The sequence below is a fragment of the Engystomops pustulosus genome, chromosome 9 (genome assembly GCF_040894005.1).
Source record: "Engystomops pustulosus chromosome 9, aEngPut4.maternal, whole genome shotgun sequence".
NCBI lineage: Eukaryota > Metazoa > Chordata > Amphibia > Anura > Leptodactylidae > Engystomops > Engystomops pustulosus.
The window spans coordinates 68,837,372-68,850,373 of record NC_092419.1 but is presented as its reverse complement, the minus strand read 5'-3'; the positions used below and the strand labels follow the sequence as shown (position 1 = coordinate 68,850,373).

General features: G+C 43.2%; 36 pseudogenes; all 36 read right to left on the bottom strand.

Annotated features, from left to right (window-relative positions):
- Window positions 1–5,490: 5,490 nt before the first annotated feature.
- LOC140094119 (5S ribosomal RNA) lies at window positions 5,491–5,609 on the bottom strand (annotated as a pseudogene).
- A 70-nt stretch (window positions 5,610–5,679) lies between these two features.
- LOC140094753 (5S ribosomal RNA) lies at window positions 5,680–5,798 on the bottom strand (annotated as a pseudogene).
- Window positions 5,799–5,868: 70 nt separating this feature from the next.
- LOC140095785 (5S ribosomal RNA) lies at window positions 5,869–5,987 on the bottom strand (annotated as a pseudogene).
- A 70-nt stretch (window positions 5,988–6,057) lies between these two features.
- Window positions 6,058–6,176, bottom strand: LOC140101445 (5S ribosomal RNA; annotated as a pseudogene).
- Window positions 6,177–6,246: 70 nt separating this feature from the next.
- LOC140101444 (5S ribosomal RNA) lies at window positions 6,247–6,365 on the bottom strand (annotated as a pseudogene).
- Window positions 6,366–6,435: 70 nt separating this feature from the next.
- Window positions 6,436–6,554, bottom strand: LOC140101443 (5S ribosomal RNA; annotated as a pseudogene).
- A 251-nt stretch (window positions 6,555–6,805) lies between these two features.
- On the bottom strand, window positions 6,806–6,924 carry LOC140091805 (5S ribosomal RNA; annotated as a pseudogene).
- A 70-nt stretch (window positions 6,925–6,994) lies between these two features.
- On the bottom strand, window positions 6,995–7,113 carry LOC140084444 (5S ribosomal RNA; annotated as a pseudogene).
- Window positions 7,114–7,183: 70 nt separating this feature from the next.
- On the bottom strand, window positions 7,184–7,302 carry LOC140101442 (5S ribosomal RNA; annotated as a pseudogene).
- Window positions 7,303–7,372: 70 nt separating this feature from the next.
- On the bottom strand, window positions 7,373–7,491 carry LOC140101441 (5S ribosomal RNA; annotated as a pseudogene).
- A 70-nt stretch (window positions 7,492–7,561) lies between these two features.
- LOC140101440 (5S ribosomal RNA) lies at window positions 7,562–7,680 on the bottom strand (annotated as a pseudogene).
- Window positions 7,681–7,750: 70 nt separating this feature from the next.
- LOC140095301 (5S ribosomal RNA) lies at window positions 7,751–7,869 on the bottom strand (annotated as a pseudogene).
- Window positions 7,870–7,939: 70 nt separating this feature from the next.
- Window positions 7,940–8,058, bottom strand: LOC140090585 (5S ribosomal RNA; annotated as a pseudogene).
- Window positions 8,059–8,128: 70 nt separating this feature from the next.
- Window positions 8,129–8,247, bottom strand: LOC140083974 (5S ribosomal RNA; annotated as a pseudogene).
- A 70-nt stretch (window positions 8,248–8,317) lies between these two features.
- Window positions 8,318–8,436, bottom strand: LOC140101439 (5S ribosomal RNA; annotated as a pseudogene).
- Window positions 8,437–8,506: 70 nt separating this feature from the next.
- LOC140087384 (5S ribosomal RNA) lies at window positions 8,507–8,625 on the bottom strand (annotated as a pseudogene).
- A 448-nt stretch (window positions 8,626–9,073) lies between these two features.
- On the bottom strand, window positions 9,074–9,192 carry LOC140095642 (5S ribosomal RNA; annotated as a pseudogene).
- A 70-nt stretch (window positions 9,193–9,262) lies between these two features.
- Window positions 9,263–9,381, bottom strand: LOC140097074 (5S ribosomal RNA; annotated as a pseudogene).
- A 70-nt stretch (window positions 9,382–9,451) lies between these two features.
- LOC140101438 (5S ribosomal RNA) lies at window positions 9,452–9,570 on the bottom strand (annotated as a pseudogene).
- Window positions 9,571–9,640: 70 nt separating this feature from the next.
- On the bottom strand, window positions 9,641–9,759 carry LOC140089357 (5S ribosomal RNA; annotated as a pseudogene).
- A 70-nt stretch (window positions 9,760–9,829) lies between these two features.
- Window positions 9,830–9,948, bottom strand: LOC140089356 (5S ribosomal RNA; annotated as a pseudogene).
- A 70-nt stretch (window positions 9,949–10,018) lies between these two features.
- On the bottom strand, window positions 10,019–10,137 carry LOC140083145 (5S ribosomal RNA; annotated as a pseudogene).
- Window positions 10,138–10,207: 70 nt separating this feature from the next.
- Window positions 10,208–10,326, bottom strand: LOC140101436 (5S ribosomal RNA; annotated as a pseudogene).
- Window positions 10,327–10,396: 70 nt separating this feature from the next.
- On the bottom strand, window positions 10,397–10,515 carry LOC140101539 (5S ribosomal RNA; annotated as a pseudogene).
- A 251-nt stretch (window positions 10,516–10,766) lies between these two features.
- LOC140095493 (5S ribosomal RNA) lies at window positions 10,767–10,885 on the bottom strand (annotated as a pseudogene).
- Window positions 10,886–10,955: 70 nt separating this feature from the next.
- On the bottom strand, window positions 10,956–11,074 carry LOC140091152 (5S ribosomal RNA; annotated as a pseudogene).
- Window positions 11,075–11,144: 70 nt separating this feature from the next.
- LOC140101435 (5S ribosomal RNA) lies at window positions 11,145–11,263 on the bottom strand (annotated as a pseudogene).
- Window positions 11,264–11,333: 70 nt separating this feature from the next.
- On the bottom strand, window positions 11,334–11,452 carry LOC140091802 (5S ribosomal RNA; annotated as a pseudogene).
- A 70-nt stretch (window positions 11,453–11,522) lies between these two features.
- Window positions 11,523–11,641, bottom strand: LOC140101433 (5S ribosomal RNA; annotated as a pseudogene).
- A 70-nt stretch (window positions 11,642–11,711) lies between these two features.
- On the bottom strand, window positions 11,712–11,830 carry LOC140083020 (5S ribosomal RNA; annotated as a pseudogene).
- Window positions 11,831–11,900: 70 nt separating this feature from the next.
- Window positions 11,901–12,019, bottom strand: LOC140101432 (5S ribosomal RNA; annotated as a pseudogene).
- Window positions 12,020–12,089: 70 nt separating this feature from the next.
- LOC140082904 (5S ribosomal RNA) lies at window positions 12,090–12,208 on the bottom strand (annotated as a pseudogene).
- A 70-nt stretch (window positions 12,209–12,278) lies between these two features.
- Window positions 12,279–12,397, bottom strand: LOC140101431 (5S ribosomal RNA; annotated as a pseudogene).
- A 70-nt stretch (window positions 12,398–12,467) lies between these two features.
- On the bottom strand, window positions 12,468–12,586 carry LOC140101430 (5S ribosomal RNA; annotated as a pseudogene).
- Window positions 12,587–12,656: 70 nt separating this feature from the next.
- LOC140101429 (5S ribosomal RNA) lies at window positions 12,657–12,775 on the bottom strand (annotated as a pseudogene).
- Window positions 12,776–12,845: 70 nt separating this feature from the next.
- Window positions 12,846–12,964, bottom strand: LOC140101527 (5S ribosomal RNA; annotated as a pseudogene).
- Between the last annotated feature and the right edge of the window lie 38 nt (window positions 12,965–13,002).

Sequence of the window (13,002 nt, the reverse complement as noted above, 5' to 3'; positions counted from 1 at the left end):
TAAGCAAGATGACCCGCCACGTGATGTGATATGTGGCTTGCTGAGCTATGTGGATACAGCCGCCATTTTAAGAGCAGCGCGTGAAAAGGGAGAATACGTGTTTAAAAAGGACAAGATTAGTCTATTTCAAGACCTGTCCACCTCAACCCTTAATAAAAGAAGACATCTTAAACCTCTAACGGACTATCTCAGGGGCAAAAAAATTTTGTTCCGTTGGCTATATCCATTCGGCCTCACGTTCCAATTCAGAGGAAAAAGGAGCACAATCAGAACACCCGAAGATCTTCTGCAAGCGTGGGACATTCTCGACATCAATCCACTAGAAATCCAGTCCTGGCAAGCGGTCCCAGAGCATCTACTAGACTTACCTAGTCTTCCGCAAAATCAACCCTGGTCAGAAGTTATCCCCACAAAATCTCCAAGAGTGAGGAAGTGACTTAAAGCTTTATTAGCCTGCTAAATGAGGCCACCCTGGAGGCTTTCCAGAAGAGTTTACCTGTAATACCAAAGGACGATAAGTATAATACAATATGTCTCCTGTTTTAAGAATTGTTTAAACAATTGAGTCATTGGATCATATGCCTCATTAACATTATCCAATCACTCAATGGAGAATAGTTATAATGTGAAGAGTTAATGGTCAGTATTGATCTAGGTCTGAGAGCCCATTGACGCTACTAAAGTTGTAATTTCCCAACAGCTTTCCCTAACCACTTAGCTAGATCACGTGAACTTCACTCCGATCAGGTCAAGTGTCATCACTTCCCCCCAATACATTCTCCCTTAATCTGGGTTTTCAGATAGGGATGAATGGTACACTAATTTGCTATTCCACCATGCATATATGCAGACCGGTAAAGAATCTGCATTCACTATATCAAAAAGCTGTCATGAGAAAGTCAGTAAGTTACTATCATTTGAATAGTTCAAGGTTTTATTATACAAGTTCAACTTGTTATGTTATTAACCCTTCTTCCTTAACAGGTCACATCGGTCTGACTAATAACCGCTACACGAAATTAGCAATTAAAGTAACCGATTGTATATGAGTAATGGCAATGTATAAAATCTCTACATTTAACGTAAAAGGTCTAAACATACCGCAAAAAAGATCACAAATCATCACATTGATCAGGAAAATGAATATTGACATTTGTTTCATGCAAGAAACACACTTTAAGGTAGGGAAAGCCCCTACGTTATCCACAAATCATTATAATCAATGGTATCACAGTTGCTTTACACAAGCCAATAGAGGAGTCACAATAGCCATAAGTAAAAAAGTGCCTTTTAAGCACATTTCCTCTTACCAAGACCCGGAAGGTAGATTTTTATTCATACACGGAAAAATTGGGGAGTCAAAAATCACCCTAGCCAACCTCTATGCGCCAAATAAAAACCAGATAAAATGGGTTAAGGAGACATTGGAACTACTTAGCTCGTTTGCCGAGGGAATGTGGATAGTAGGAGGAGACATAAACATAACACTCAATCCATTAGTGGACTCATCTACAGCAAAATCTGTCAACTCCCAAAGGGCACTAGCAAGTCTTGCAAAAGCATTAAATGAACATACATTAATAGATTCATGGAGGGCGTTACACCCCCAAACAAAGGACTACTCTTTCTACTCACCAGTACACCACTCCTTCCAGCGTCTGGATTATATATTTGTTTCTAAGAACTTACTAGATGCAGTTAAAAAAGCAGATATAGATTCCATAACAGTATCTGATCATGCACCTGTTTCGGTATCCATCTGCTTCCAAGCTATACCACCCCCTTCAGGTACATGGAGATTAAATGAGTCCCTCATTGACTCAGAGGAAAAAATCAAAATAATAAACAATAAACTAACCTCATACTTTTCCAGAAATCTTTTATCTGACACTTCCATCCCAATAAATTGGCAAGCTCATAAGATATTTATAAGTGGGGAGTTCATGTCATTAGGAGCCTATTTAAAAAAAAAACAAATGAAAGCTCTAGATGAAATATTAGGAAATATATACAAATTAGAATCAGCTTTCAAAAAATCCAAATTAATAGCCACATCTCAGGAGCTGGGCAAAGAGAGGGAAAAATTAAAAGATCTCCTAAATGCTAAAGCTGCTAAAAATTACCTCTATGCAAAATTCCAACACTACTCACATGGGGACAAGGGAAGCAAATTAATGTCACTTTTAATAAAAAAGCATAAAGAATCCTCAGTTATAGCAGAGTATTGCGCAATCAACATCACAAAAAACGGAAAAAACACACGAAATAGCGGAGGAGTTCAGAAAGTACTATGAGCAACTATACAACCTGACACCACACTACCCCACGGGAGAACCGCAAACTATTAAAGCTATTAAGGCATTCCTTGAAAAATTAAAATTACCTTCTCTAGGCCAATCGGACATAGAGGAGTTATCTAAGCCAATCACACAAAGAGAAGTTGAGGAGACCCTTAAAACTTTCCCCTTACATAAAGCGCCAGGTCCAGATGGCTTACCGATAGGTTACTACCGAAAATTAGCCCCTATACTCTTGCCACACTTAACAACATGGTGTGAAGCATTAAAAAATGGACATACCCTCCCTCCACAGTCCCTTGAAGCAACTATCACAGTAATACCCAAAGAAGGGAAAAACCCGGAGCTGTGTAGCAGCTATCGTCCAATATCCCTCATAAATGTGGATGCAAAAATCTGGGCAAAAATTTTAGCCAGGCGCCTTAACAAGGTCCTACCTCTACTGTTGAATCACGAGCAGACGGGATTCGTCCCTGGTAGGGAAGGAAACCAAAACTCAACAAGGATAATACATGCCATTATTCATGCGAAGAAACATCACATCCCACTAGTCCTTCTCGGCACGGATGCCGAGAAGGCTTTTGACAGAATAAATTGGGATTTTATGACTTGCGCATTAGAGAAATTTGGTTTTCCTCGTACACTAATAGACTCAATAATGACCCTATACTCACGCCCGAGTGCAAGAGTAAAAGTAAATAATCACCTCTCTCAGCCCTTTTTAATTAAAAACGGCACGAGACAGGGTTGCCCCCTTTCACCATCCTTATTCGTCCTCATCATGGAGACGTTTCTTCAAGGGTTGAGAGAGAGCACAGAAATAAAAGGCTTAGAGGTTAATGGGGTAGAGCATCTCAATGCCGCATTTGCAGATGATCTCCTGATATTAATCACAAACCCAAAAGTGGCTTTCCCAACTGTAATGACAATCATAGATGAGTTTGGCTCTCTTTCAAACTTTAAAATAAATTTCGCCAAATCAGAGGCTCTAAATGTCTCTGCTAGTAATTCTATAGTCAGAGAGCTGCAAAACAAATATCCATTCGCCTGGCAACCACACCAGATAAAATACCTAGGGATACAGATAACTAGCGACCCAGCAAATTTATTCAATGCAAATTATAAGATGCTACTGAGATCAATAGATCAGTTCCTGAATTCACTTAAAATCCCCTTTGTCTCCTGGATGGGAAGGAAAAATATATTAAAAACTTACATAATGCCTAAGCTTCTATACTTACTACAAATGCTTCCTTTGAAAGTCCCTAAAAGTTTCTTCCAGCAAGTCCAGGCCTCCTTCCGCAGGTTCTTATGGCAAGGAAAGAGGTCAAGAATAAACTACTTGCGTCTTACCCAACACAAAAAGAAAAGAGGGATGGGACTCCCAGACCCAATACTATACTATAAAGCAACACACCTAAAAAGGTGGATATACATGAACTCTCCAGTAGGTAGACAATTAAGCATTGATTTAGAGCTGGCAAATATATCAGATGAGCACCTAGCCTGGGCTTGGGGATTGACACAGTCGCAAAAGGGACTACCCGAAAATTCAATAACCAGAGGAACTCTGGAGGTGGCGAGACATTATAATTCCTTATTTTCATCCCCATCCCCTACGATGCCTGCGAGGCTCCTCCCCTACTACATTAAGCCAACAGGTAAACACATTTCAGGCATATGGAGCAAATTGGAATCGATTCCAACGGCAGAAATAACCAAAAGGCTAGACCACCCAGAATCACTAAGCACATATTTAGATACCCTGCTCCCTAGCATACACTTTTTACATAAAATTGAAGTTCATACTCTCACAAAACAGCTGACATCAACTATCCAAAAGGCGAGTGACCCCACCTGGTTTGAGGAAATAATGATGAAGGCAAACAGGCCAAAAGGCATTATCTCAAAAATTTATAATAAGCTAGTGGAAGATTCGCTGGGAAGAAGCAAGCCGGACTATATAGGCAAGTGGGAAAAAGATTTAGGTCTTAACTTTAGTGAGGTTGAGATATCTAGAATACATAAAAACTCGCATGGATTCTCTAGATGTGTGAAAGTCCAGGAAAATTCTTACAAATTAATGACCAGATGGTACAGAACTCCTAAAGTACTCAACCAAATGGGCCTAACCCCACATGACAAATGTTGGAGATGTGACGCACCAAATGGTACACACTTGCACATTTTTTGGTCATGTCCAGAAATTCAGAAATTTTGGAAGGATGTGGCTAAAATTACAAATCAGATCACGTCACAGGCTTTGCTTCTCTCCCCAGCTAGTGTTCTACTTTGGCTACCCAGCAAAACATGGACTCCTGCAAAGAAGAGTCTTTCTACGACACTGATACAATCAGCAAAACTACTTATCCCCATACATTGGTTGAGCAAAACAGCCCCAACAATTCCTGAATGGATCAATAAAGTAGATCAAATGTGCAGACTAGAAGAACTTACGAGTTGGTCAGATAGGAAACATGATACCTTTATCAAATGGTGGTCCCCCTGGTTTGCATACAGAGGAAAGCACATGCAAACCGTTTCCTAATAAACAGCTATGCAAGAACCTAATGGTCAAACCAGTAATAAAGTGTAATAGTACCAAGAACCATTGAGATATTAGCAGACAATGTATTTCCTGATAACGATATCTATAATGCCATCCACTCAGAACCAAAGAATATATAAGCTATAAAATGTGTAATAACTGTAGTCAATCCAGTACCTGTTAAGTGATGTTTTTCTTTCCCTACCCTTTCCTTATCCTTCACCTTAATGTTACCCCAAGTAAGTTATTGAAGTAGTCTTGAGAAATAGGCTTATTAGTATTAGCCTAAATTTGTGACTATTCTGCATTTTTCTTACAAAAGAATGATAAGTTTCTATTGTAATTAGTCATTCAGCAGAGTAGATGCCTGCGTGCGTCGAGCTCTTGTTACTGCATAACTTGTAATTCTGTCTTTTCTCAATAAAAAAGTTAAAATGAAAAAAAAAAAAAAAAAAAAAGAAAAAGGTCAACAGAACTTGGGATTCCCAGCCAGTCTCCCATGCTGGTACTTGCCAAGCCTTAAGCTGCTGCGATCTGACAAGAGCAGGCACATTCAGCTTAGAATGGCCATTGACAGCAGCTGTTCAGTTTGAACCTTCTTTTACTATCTCATAGAGAAACTAACACAATTTTCAGGTTCAGAAAGGTAAACGGAACTTGGGATTCCCAGCCAGTCTTCCATGCTGGTACTTGCCAAGCCTTAAGCTGCATTGCTGCTGCGATCTGACGAGAGCAGGCACATTCAGCTTAGAATGGCCGTTGACAGCAGCTGTTCAATTTGAACCTTCTTTTACCATCTTTGACAGAGAAACTAACAATTTTCAGGTTCAAAAAGGTCAACAGAACTTGGGATTCCCAGCCAGTCTCCCATGCTGGTACTTGCCAAGCCTTAAGCTTCATTGTTGCTGCGATCTGACGAGAACAGGCACATTCAGCTTAGAATGGCCGTTGACAGCAGCTGTTCAATTTGAACCTTCTTTTACTATCTCATAGAGAAACTAACACAATTTTCAGGTTCAAAAAGGTCAACGGAACTTGGGATTCCCAGCCAGTCTCCCATGCTGGTACTTGCCAAACCTTAAGCTTCATTGTTGCTGCGATCTGACGAGAGCAGGCACATTCAGCTTAGAATGGCCGTTGACAGCAGCTGTTCAATTTGAACCTTCTTTTACTATCTCATAGAGAAACTAACACAATTTTCAGGTTCAAAAAGGTCAACGGAACTTGGGATTCCCAGCCAGTCTCCCATGCTGGTACTTGCCAAGCCTTAAGCTGCATTGCTGCTGCGATCTGACGAGAGCAGGCACATTCAGCTTAGAATGGCCGTTGACAGCAGCTGTTCAGTTTGAACCTTCTTTTACTATCTCATAGAGAAACTAACACAATTTTCAGGTTCAAAAAGGTCAACGGAACTTGGGATTCCCAGCCAGTCTCCCATGCTGGTACTTGCCAAGCCTTAAGCTGCATTGCTGCTGCGATCTGACGAGAGCAGGCACATTCAGCTTAGAATGGCCGTTGACAGCAGCTGTTCAATTTGAACCTTCTTTTACCATCTTTGACAGAGAAACTAACAATTTTCAGGTTCAAAAAGGTCAACGGAACTTGGGATTCCCAGCCAGTCTCCCATGCTGGTACTTGCCAAGCCTTAAGCTGCATTGCTGCTGCGATCTGACGAGAGCAGGCACATTCAGCTTAGAATGGCCGTTGACAGCAGCTGTTCAATTTGAACCTTCTTTTACTATCTCATAGAGAAACTAACACAATTTTCAGGTTCAAAAAGGTCAACGGAACTTGGGATTCCCAGCCAGTCTCCCATGCTGGTACTTGCCAAGCCTTAAGCTGCTGCGATCTGACGAGAGCAGGCACATTCAGCTTAGAATGGCCGTTGACAGCAGCTGTTCAATTTGAACCTTCTTTTACTATCTCATAGAGAAACTAACACAATTTTCAGGTTCAAAAAGGTCAACAGAACTTGGGATTCCCAGCCAGTCTCCCATGCTGGTACTTGCCAAGCCTTAAGCTGCATTGCTGCTGCGATCTGACGAGAGCAGGCACATTCAGGTTAGAATGGCTGTTGACAGCAGCTGTTCAATTTGAACCTTCTTTTACTATCTCATAGAGAAACTAACACAATTTTCAGGTTCAAAAAGGTCAACGGAACTTGGGATTCCCAGCCAGTCTCCCATGCTGGTACTTGCCAAGCCTTAAGCTGCATTGATGCTGCGATCTGACGAGAGCAGGCACATTCAGCTTAGAATGGCCGTTGACAGCAGCTGTTCAGTTTGAACCTTCTTTTACTATCTCATAGAGAAACTAACACAATTTTCAGGTTCAAAATGGTCAACGGAACTTGGGATTCCCAGCCAGTCTCCCATGCTGGTACTTGCCAAGCCTTAAGCTGCATTGCTGCTGCGATCTGACGAGAGCAGGCACATTCAGCTTAGAATGGCCGTTGACAGCAGCTGTTCAGTTTGAACCTTCTTTTACTATCTCATAGAGAAACTAACACAATTTTCAGGTTCAAAAAGGTCAACGGAACTTGGGATTCCCAGCCAGTCTCCCATGCTGGTACTTGCCAAGCCTTAAGCTGCATTGCTGCTGCGATCTGACGAGAGCAGGCACATTCAGCTTAGAATGGCCGTTGACAGCAGCTGTTCAGTTTGAACCTTCTTTTACTATCTCATAGAGAAACTAACACAATTTTCAGGTTCAAAATGGTCAACGGAACTTGGGATTCCCAGCCAGTCTCCCATGCTGGTACTTGCCAAGCCTTAAGCTGCATTGCTGCTGCGATCTGACGAGAGCAGGCACATTCAGCTTAGAATGGCCGTTGACAGCAGCTGTTCAATTTGAACCTTCTTTTACCATCTTTGACAGAGAAACTAACAATTTTCAGGTTCAAAAAGGTCAACGGAACTTGGGATTCCCAGCCAGTCTCCTATGCTGGTACTTGCCAAGCCTTAAGCTGCATTGCTGCTGCGATCTGACAAGAGCAGGCACATTGAGCTTAGAATGGCCGTTGACAGCAGCTGTTCAATTTGAACCTTCTTTTACTATCTCATAGAGAAACTAACACAATTTTCAGGTTCAAAAAGGTCAACGGAACTTGGGATTCCCAGCCAGTCTCCCATGCTGGTAATTGCCAAGCCTTAAGCTGCATTGCTGCTGCGATCTGACGAGAGCAGGCACATTCAGCTTAGAATGGCCGTTGACAGCAGCTGTTCAGTTTGAACCTTCTTTTACTATCTCATAGAGAAACTAACACAATTTTCAGGTTCAAAAAGGTCAACGGAACTTGGGATTCCCAGCCAGTCTCCCATGCTGGTACTTGCCAAGCCTTAAGCTGCATTGCTGCTGCGATCTGACGAGAGCAGGCACATTCAGCTTAGAATTGCCGTTGACAGCCGCTGTTCAATTTGAACCTTCTTTTACTATCTCATAGAGAAACGAACACAATTTTCAGGTTCAAAAAGGTCAACGGAACTTGGGATTCCCAGCCAGTCTCCCATGCTGGTACTTGCCAAGCCTTAAGCTGCATTGCTGCTGCGATCTGACGAGAGCAGGCACATTCAGCTTAGAATGGCCGTTGACAGCAGCTGCCTAATTTCTACTTTCTTTTACTATCTCATAGAGAAACTAACACAATTTTCAGGTTCAAAAAGGTCAACGGAACTTGGGATTCCCAGCCAGTCTCCCATGCTGGTACTTGCCAAGCCTTAAGCTGCATTGCTGCTGCGATCTGACGAGAGCAGGCACATTCATCTTAGAATGGCCGTTGACAGCAGCTGTTCAATTTGAACCTTCTTTTACTATCTCATAGAGAAACTAACACAATTTTCAGGTTCAAAAAGGTCAACGGAACTTGGGATTCCCAGCCAGTCTCCCATGCTGGTACTTGCCAAGCCTTAAGCTGCATTGATGCTGCGATCTGACAAGAGCAGGCACATTCAGCTTAGAATGGTCGTTGACAGCAGCTGTTCAGTTTGAACCTTCTTTTACTATCTTATAGAGAAACTAACACAATTTTCAGGTTCAAAAAGGTCAACGGAACTTGGGATTCGCAGCCAGTCTCCCATGCTGGTACTTGACAAGCCTTAAGCCGCATCGCTGCTGTGATCCGACAAGAGCACGCACATTCAGCTTAGAATGGCCGTTGACAGCAGCTGTTCAATTTGAACCTTCTTTTACTATCTCATAGAGAAACTAACACAATTTTCAGGTTCAAAAAGGTTAACGGAACTTGGGATTCCCAGCCAGTCTCCCATGCTGGTACTTGCCAAGCCTTAAGCTGCATTGCTGCTGCGATCTGACGAGAGCACGCACATTCAGCTTAGAATGGCCGTTGACGGCAGCTGTTCAATTTGAACCTTCTTTTACTATCTCATAGAGAAACTAACACAATTTTCAGGTTCAAAAAGGTCAACGGAACTTGGGATTCCCAGCCAGTCTCCCATGCTGTTACTTGCCAAGCCTTAAGCTGCATTGCTGCTGCGATCTGACGAGTGCAGGCACATTCAGCTTAGAATGGCCGTTGACAGCAGCTGTTCAGTTTGAACCTTCTTTTACTATCTCATAGAGAAACTAACACAATTTTCAGGTTCAAAAAGGTCAACGGAACTTGGGATTCCCAGCCAGTCTCCCATGCTGGTACTTGCCAAGCCTTAAGCTGCATTGCTGCTGCGATCTGACGAGAGCAGGCACATTCAGCTTAGAATGGCCGTTGACAGCAGCTGTTCAATTTGAACCTTCTTTTACCATCTTTGACAGAGAAACTAACAATTTTCAGGTTCAAAAAGGTCAACAGAACTTGGGATTCCCAGCCAGTCTCCCATGCTGGTACTTGCCAAGCCTTAATCTGCATTGCTGCTGCGATCTGACGAGAGCAGGCACATTCAGCTTAGAATGGCCGTTGACAGCAGCTGTTCAATTTGAACCTTCTTTTACTATCTCATAGAAAAACTAACACAATTTTCAGGTTCAAAAAGGTCAACAGAACTTGGGATTCCCAGCCAGTCTCCCATGCTGGTACTTGCCAAGCCTTAATCTGCATTGCTGCTGCGATCTGACGAGAGCAGGCACATTCAGCTTAGAATGGCCGTTGACAGCAGCTGTTCAATTTGAACCTTCTTTTACTATCTCATAGAGAAACTAACACAATTTTCAGGTTCAAAAAGGTCAACGGAACTTGGGATTCCCAGCCAGTCTCCCATGCTGGTACTTGCCAAGCCTTAAGCTGCATTGCTGCTGCGATCTGACGAGAACAGGCACATTCAGCTTAGAATGGCCGTTGACAGCAGCTGTTCAGTTTGAACCTTCTTTTACTATCTCATAGAGAAACTAACACAATTTTCAGGTTCAAAAAGGTCAACGGAACTTGGGATTCCCAGCCAGTCTCCCATGCTGGTACTTGCCAAGCCTTAAGCTGCATTGCTGCTGCGATCTGACGAGAGCAGGCACATTCAGCTTAGAATGGCCGTTGACAGCAGCTGTTCAATTTGAACCTTCTTTTACTATCTCATAGAGAAACTAACACAATTTTCAGGTTCAAAAAGGTCAACGGAACTTGGGATTCCCAGCCAGTCTCCCATGCTGGTACTTGCCAAGCCTTAAGCTGCATTGCTGCTGCGATCTGATGAGAGCAGGCACATTCAGCTTAGAATGGCCGTTGACAGCAGCTGTTCAATTTGAACCTTCTTTTACTATCTCATAGAGAAACTAACACAATTTTCAGGTTCAAAAAGGTCAACGGAACTTGGGATTCCCAGCCAGTCTCCCATGCTGGTACTTGCCAAGCCTTAAGCTGCTGCGATCTGACAAGAGCAGGCACATTCAGCTTAGAATGGCCGTTGACAGCAGCTGTTCAGTTTGAACCTTCTTTTACTATCTCATAGAGAAACTAACACAATTTTCAGGTTCAGAAAGGTAAATGGAACTTGGGATTCCCAGCCAGTCTCCCATGCTGGTACTTGCCAAGCCTTAAGCTGCATTGCTGCTGCGATCTGACGAGAGCAGGCACATTCAGCTTAGAATGGCCGTTGACAGCAGCTGTTCAATTTGAACCTTCTTTTACCATCTTTGACAGAGAAACTAACAATTTTCAGGTTCAAAAAGGTCAACAGAACTTGGGATTCCCAGCCAGTCTCCCATGCTGGTACTTGCCAAGCCTTAAGCTTCATTGTTGCTGCGATCTGACGAGAGCAGGCACATTCAGCTTAGAATGGCCGTTGACAGCAGCTGTTCAATTTGAACCTTCTTTTACTATCTCATAGAGAAACTAACACAATTTTCAGGTTCAAAAAGGTCAACGGAACTTGGGATTCCCAGCCAGTCTCCCATGCTGGTACTTGCCAAGCCTTAAGCTGCATTGCTGCTGCGATCTGACGAGAGCAGGCACATTCAGCTTAGAATGGCCGTTGACAGCAGCTGTTCAGTTTGAACCTTCTTTTACTATCTCATAGAGAAACTAACACAATTTTCAGGTTCAAAAAGGTCAACGGAACTTGGGATTCCCAGCCAGTCTCCCATGCTGGTACTTGCCAAGCCTTAAGCTGCATTGCTGCTGCGATCTGACGAGAGCAGGCACATTCAGCTTAGAATGGCCGGTGACAGCTGCTGTTCAATTTGAACCTTCTTTTACCATCTTTGACAGAGAAACTAACAATTTTCAGGTTCAAAAAGGTCAACGGAACTTGGGATTCCCAGCCAGTCTCCCATGCTGGTACTTGCCAAGCCTTAAGCTGCATTGCTGCTGCGATCTGACGAGAGCAGGCACATTCAGCTTAGAATGGCCGTTGACATCAGCTGTTCAATTTGAACCTTCTTTTACTATCTCATAGAGAAACTAACACACTTTTCAGGTTCAAAAAGGTCAACGGAACTTGGGATTCCCAGCCAGTCTCCCATGCTGGTACTTGCCAAGCCTTAAGCTGCATTGCTGCTGCGATCTGACGAGAGCAGGTACATTCAGCTTAGAATGGCCGTTGACAGCAGCTGTTCAATTTGAACCTTCTTTTACTATCTCATAGAGAAACTAACACAATTTTCAGGTTCAAAAAGGTCAACGGAACTTGGGATTCCCAGCCAGTCTCCCATGCTGGTACTTGCCAAGCCTTAAGCTGCATTGCTGCTGCGATCTGACGAGAGCAGGCACATTCAGCTTAGAATGGCCGTTGACATCAGCTGTTCAATTTGAACCTTCTTTTACTATCTCATAGAGAAACTAACACACTTTTCAGGTTCAAAAAGGTCAACGGAACTTGGGATTCCCAGCCAGTCTCCCATGCTGGTACTTGCCAAGCCTTAAGCTGCATTGCTGCTGCGATCTGACGAGAGCAGGTACATTCAGCTTAGAATGGCCGTTGACAGCAGCTGTTCAATTTGAACCTTCTTTTACTATCTCATAGAGAAACTAACACAATTTTCAGGTTCAAAAAGGTCAACGGAACTTGGGATTCCCAGCCAGTCTCCCATGCTGGTACTTGCCAAGCCTTAAGCTGCATTGCTGCTGCGATCTGACGAGAGCAGGCACATTCAGCTTAGAATGGCCGTTGACAGCAGCTGTTCAGTTTGAACCTTCTTTTACTATCTCATAGAGAAACTAACACAATTTTCAGGTTCAAAAAGGTCAACGGAACTTGGGATTCCCAGCCAGTCTCCCATGCTGGTACTTGCCAAGCCTTAAGCTGCATTGCTGCTGCGATCTGACGAGAGCAGGCACATTCAGCTTAGAATGGCCGTTGACAGCAGCTGTTCAATTTGAACCTTCTTTTACCATCTTTGACAGAGAAACTAACAATTTTCAGGTTCAAAAAGGTCAACGGAACTTGGGATTCCCAGCCAGTCTCCCATGCTGGTACTTGCCAAGCCTTAAGCTGCATTGCTGCTGCGATCTGACGAGAGCAGGCACATTCAGCTTAGAATGGCCGTTGACAGCAGCTGTTCAATTTGAACCTTCTTTTACTATCTCATAGAGAAACTAACACACTTTTCAGGTTCAAAAAGGTCAACGGAACTTGGGATTCCCAGCCAGTCTCCCATGCTGGTACTTGCCAAGCCTTAAGCTGCATTGCTGCTGCGATCTGATGAGAGCAGGCACATTCAGCTTAGAATGGCCGTTGACAGCAGCTGTTCAATTTGAACCTTCTTTTACTATCTCAT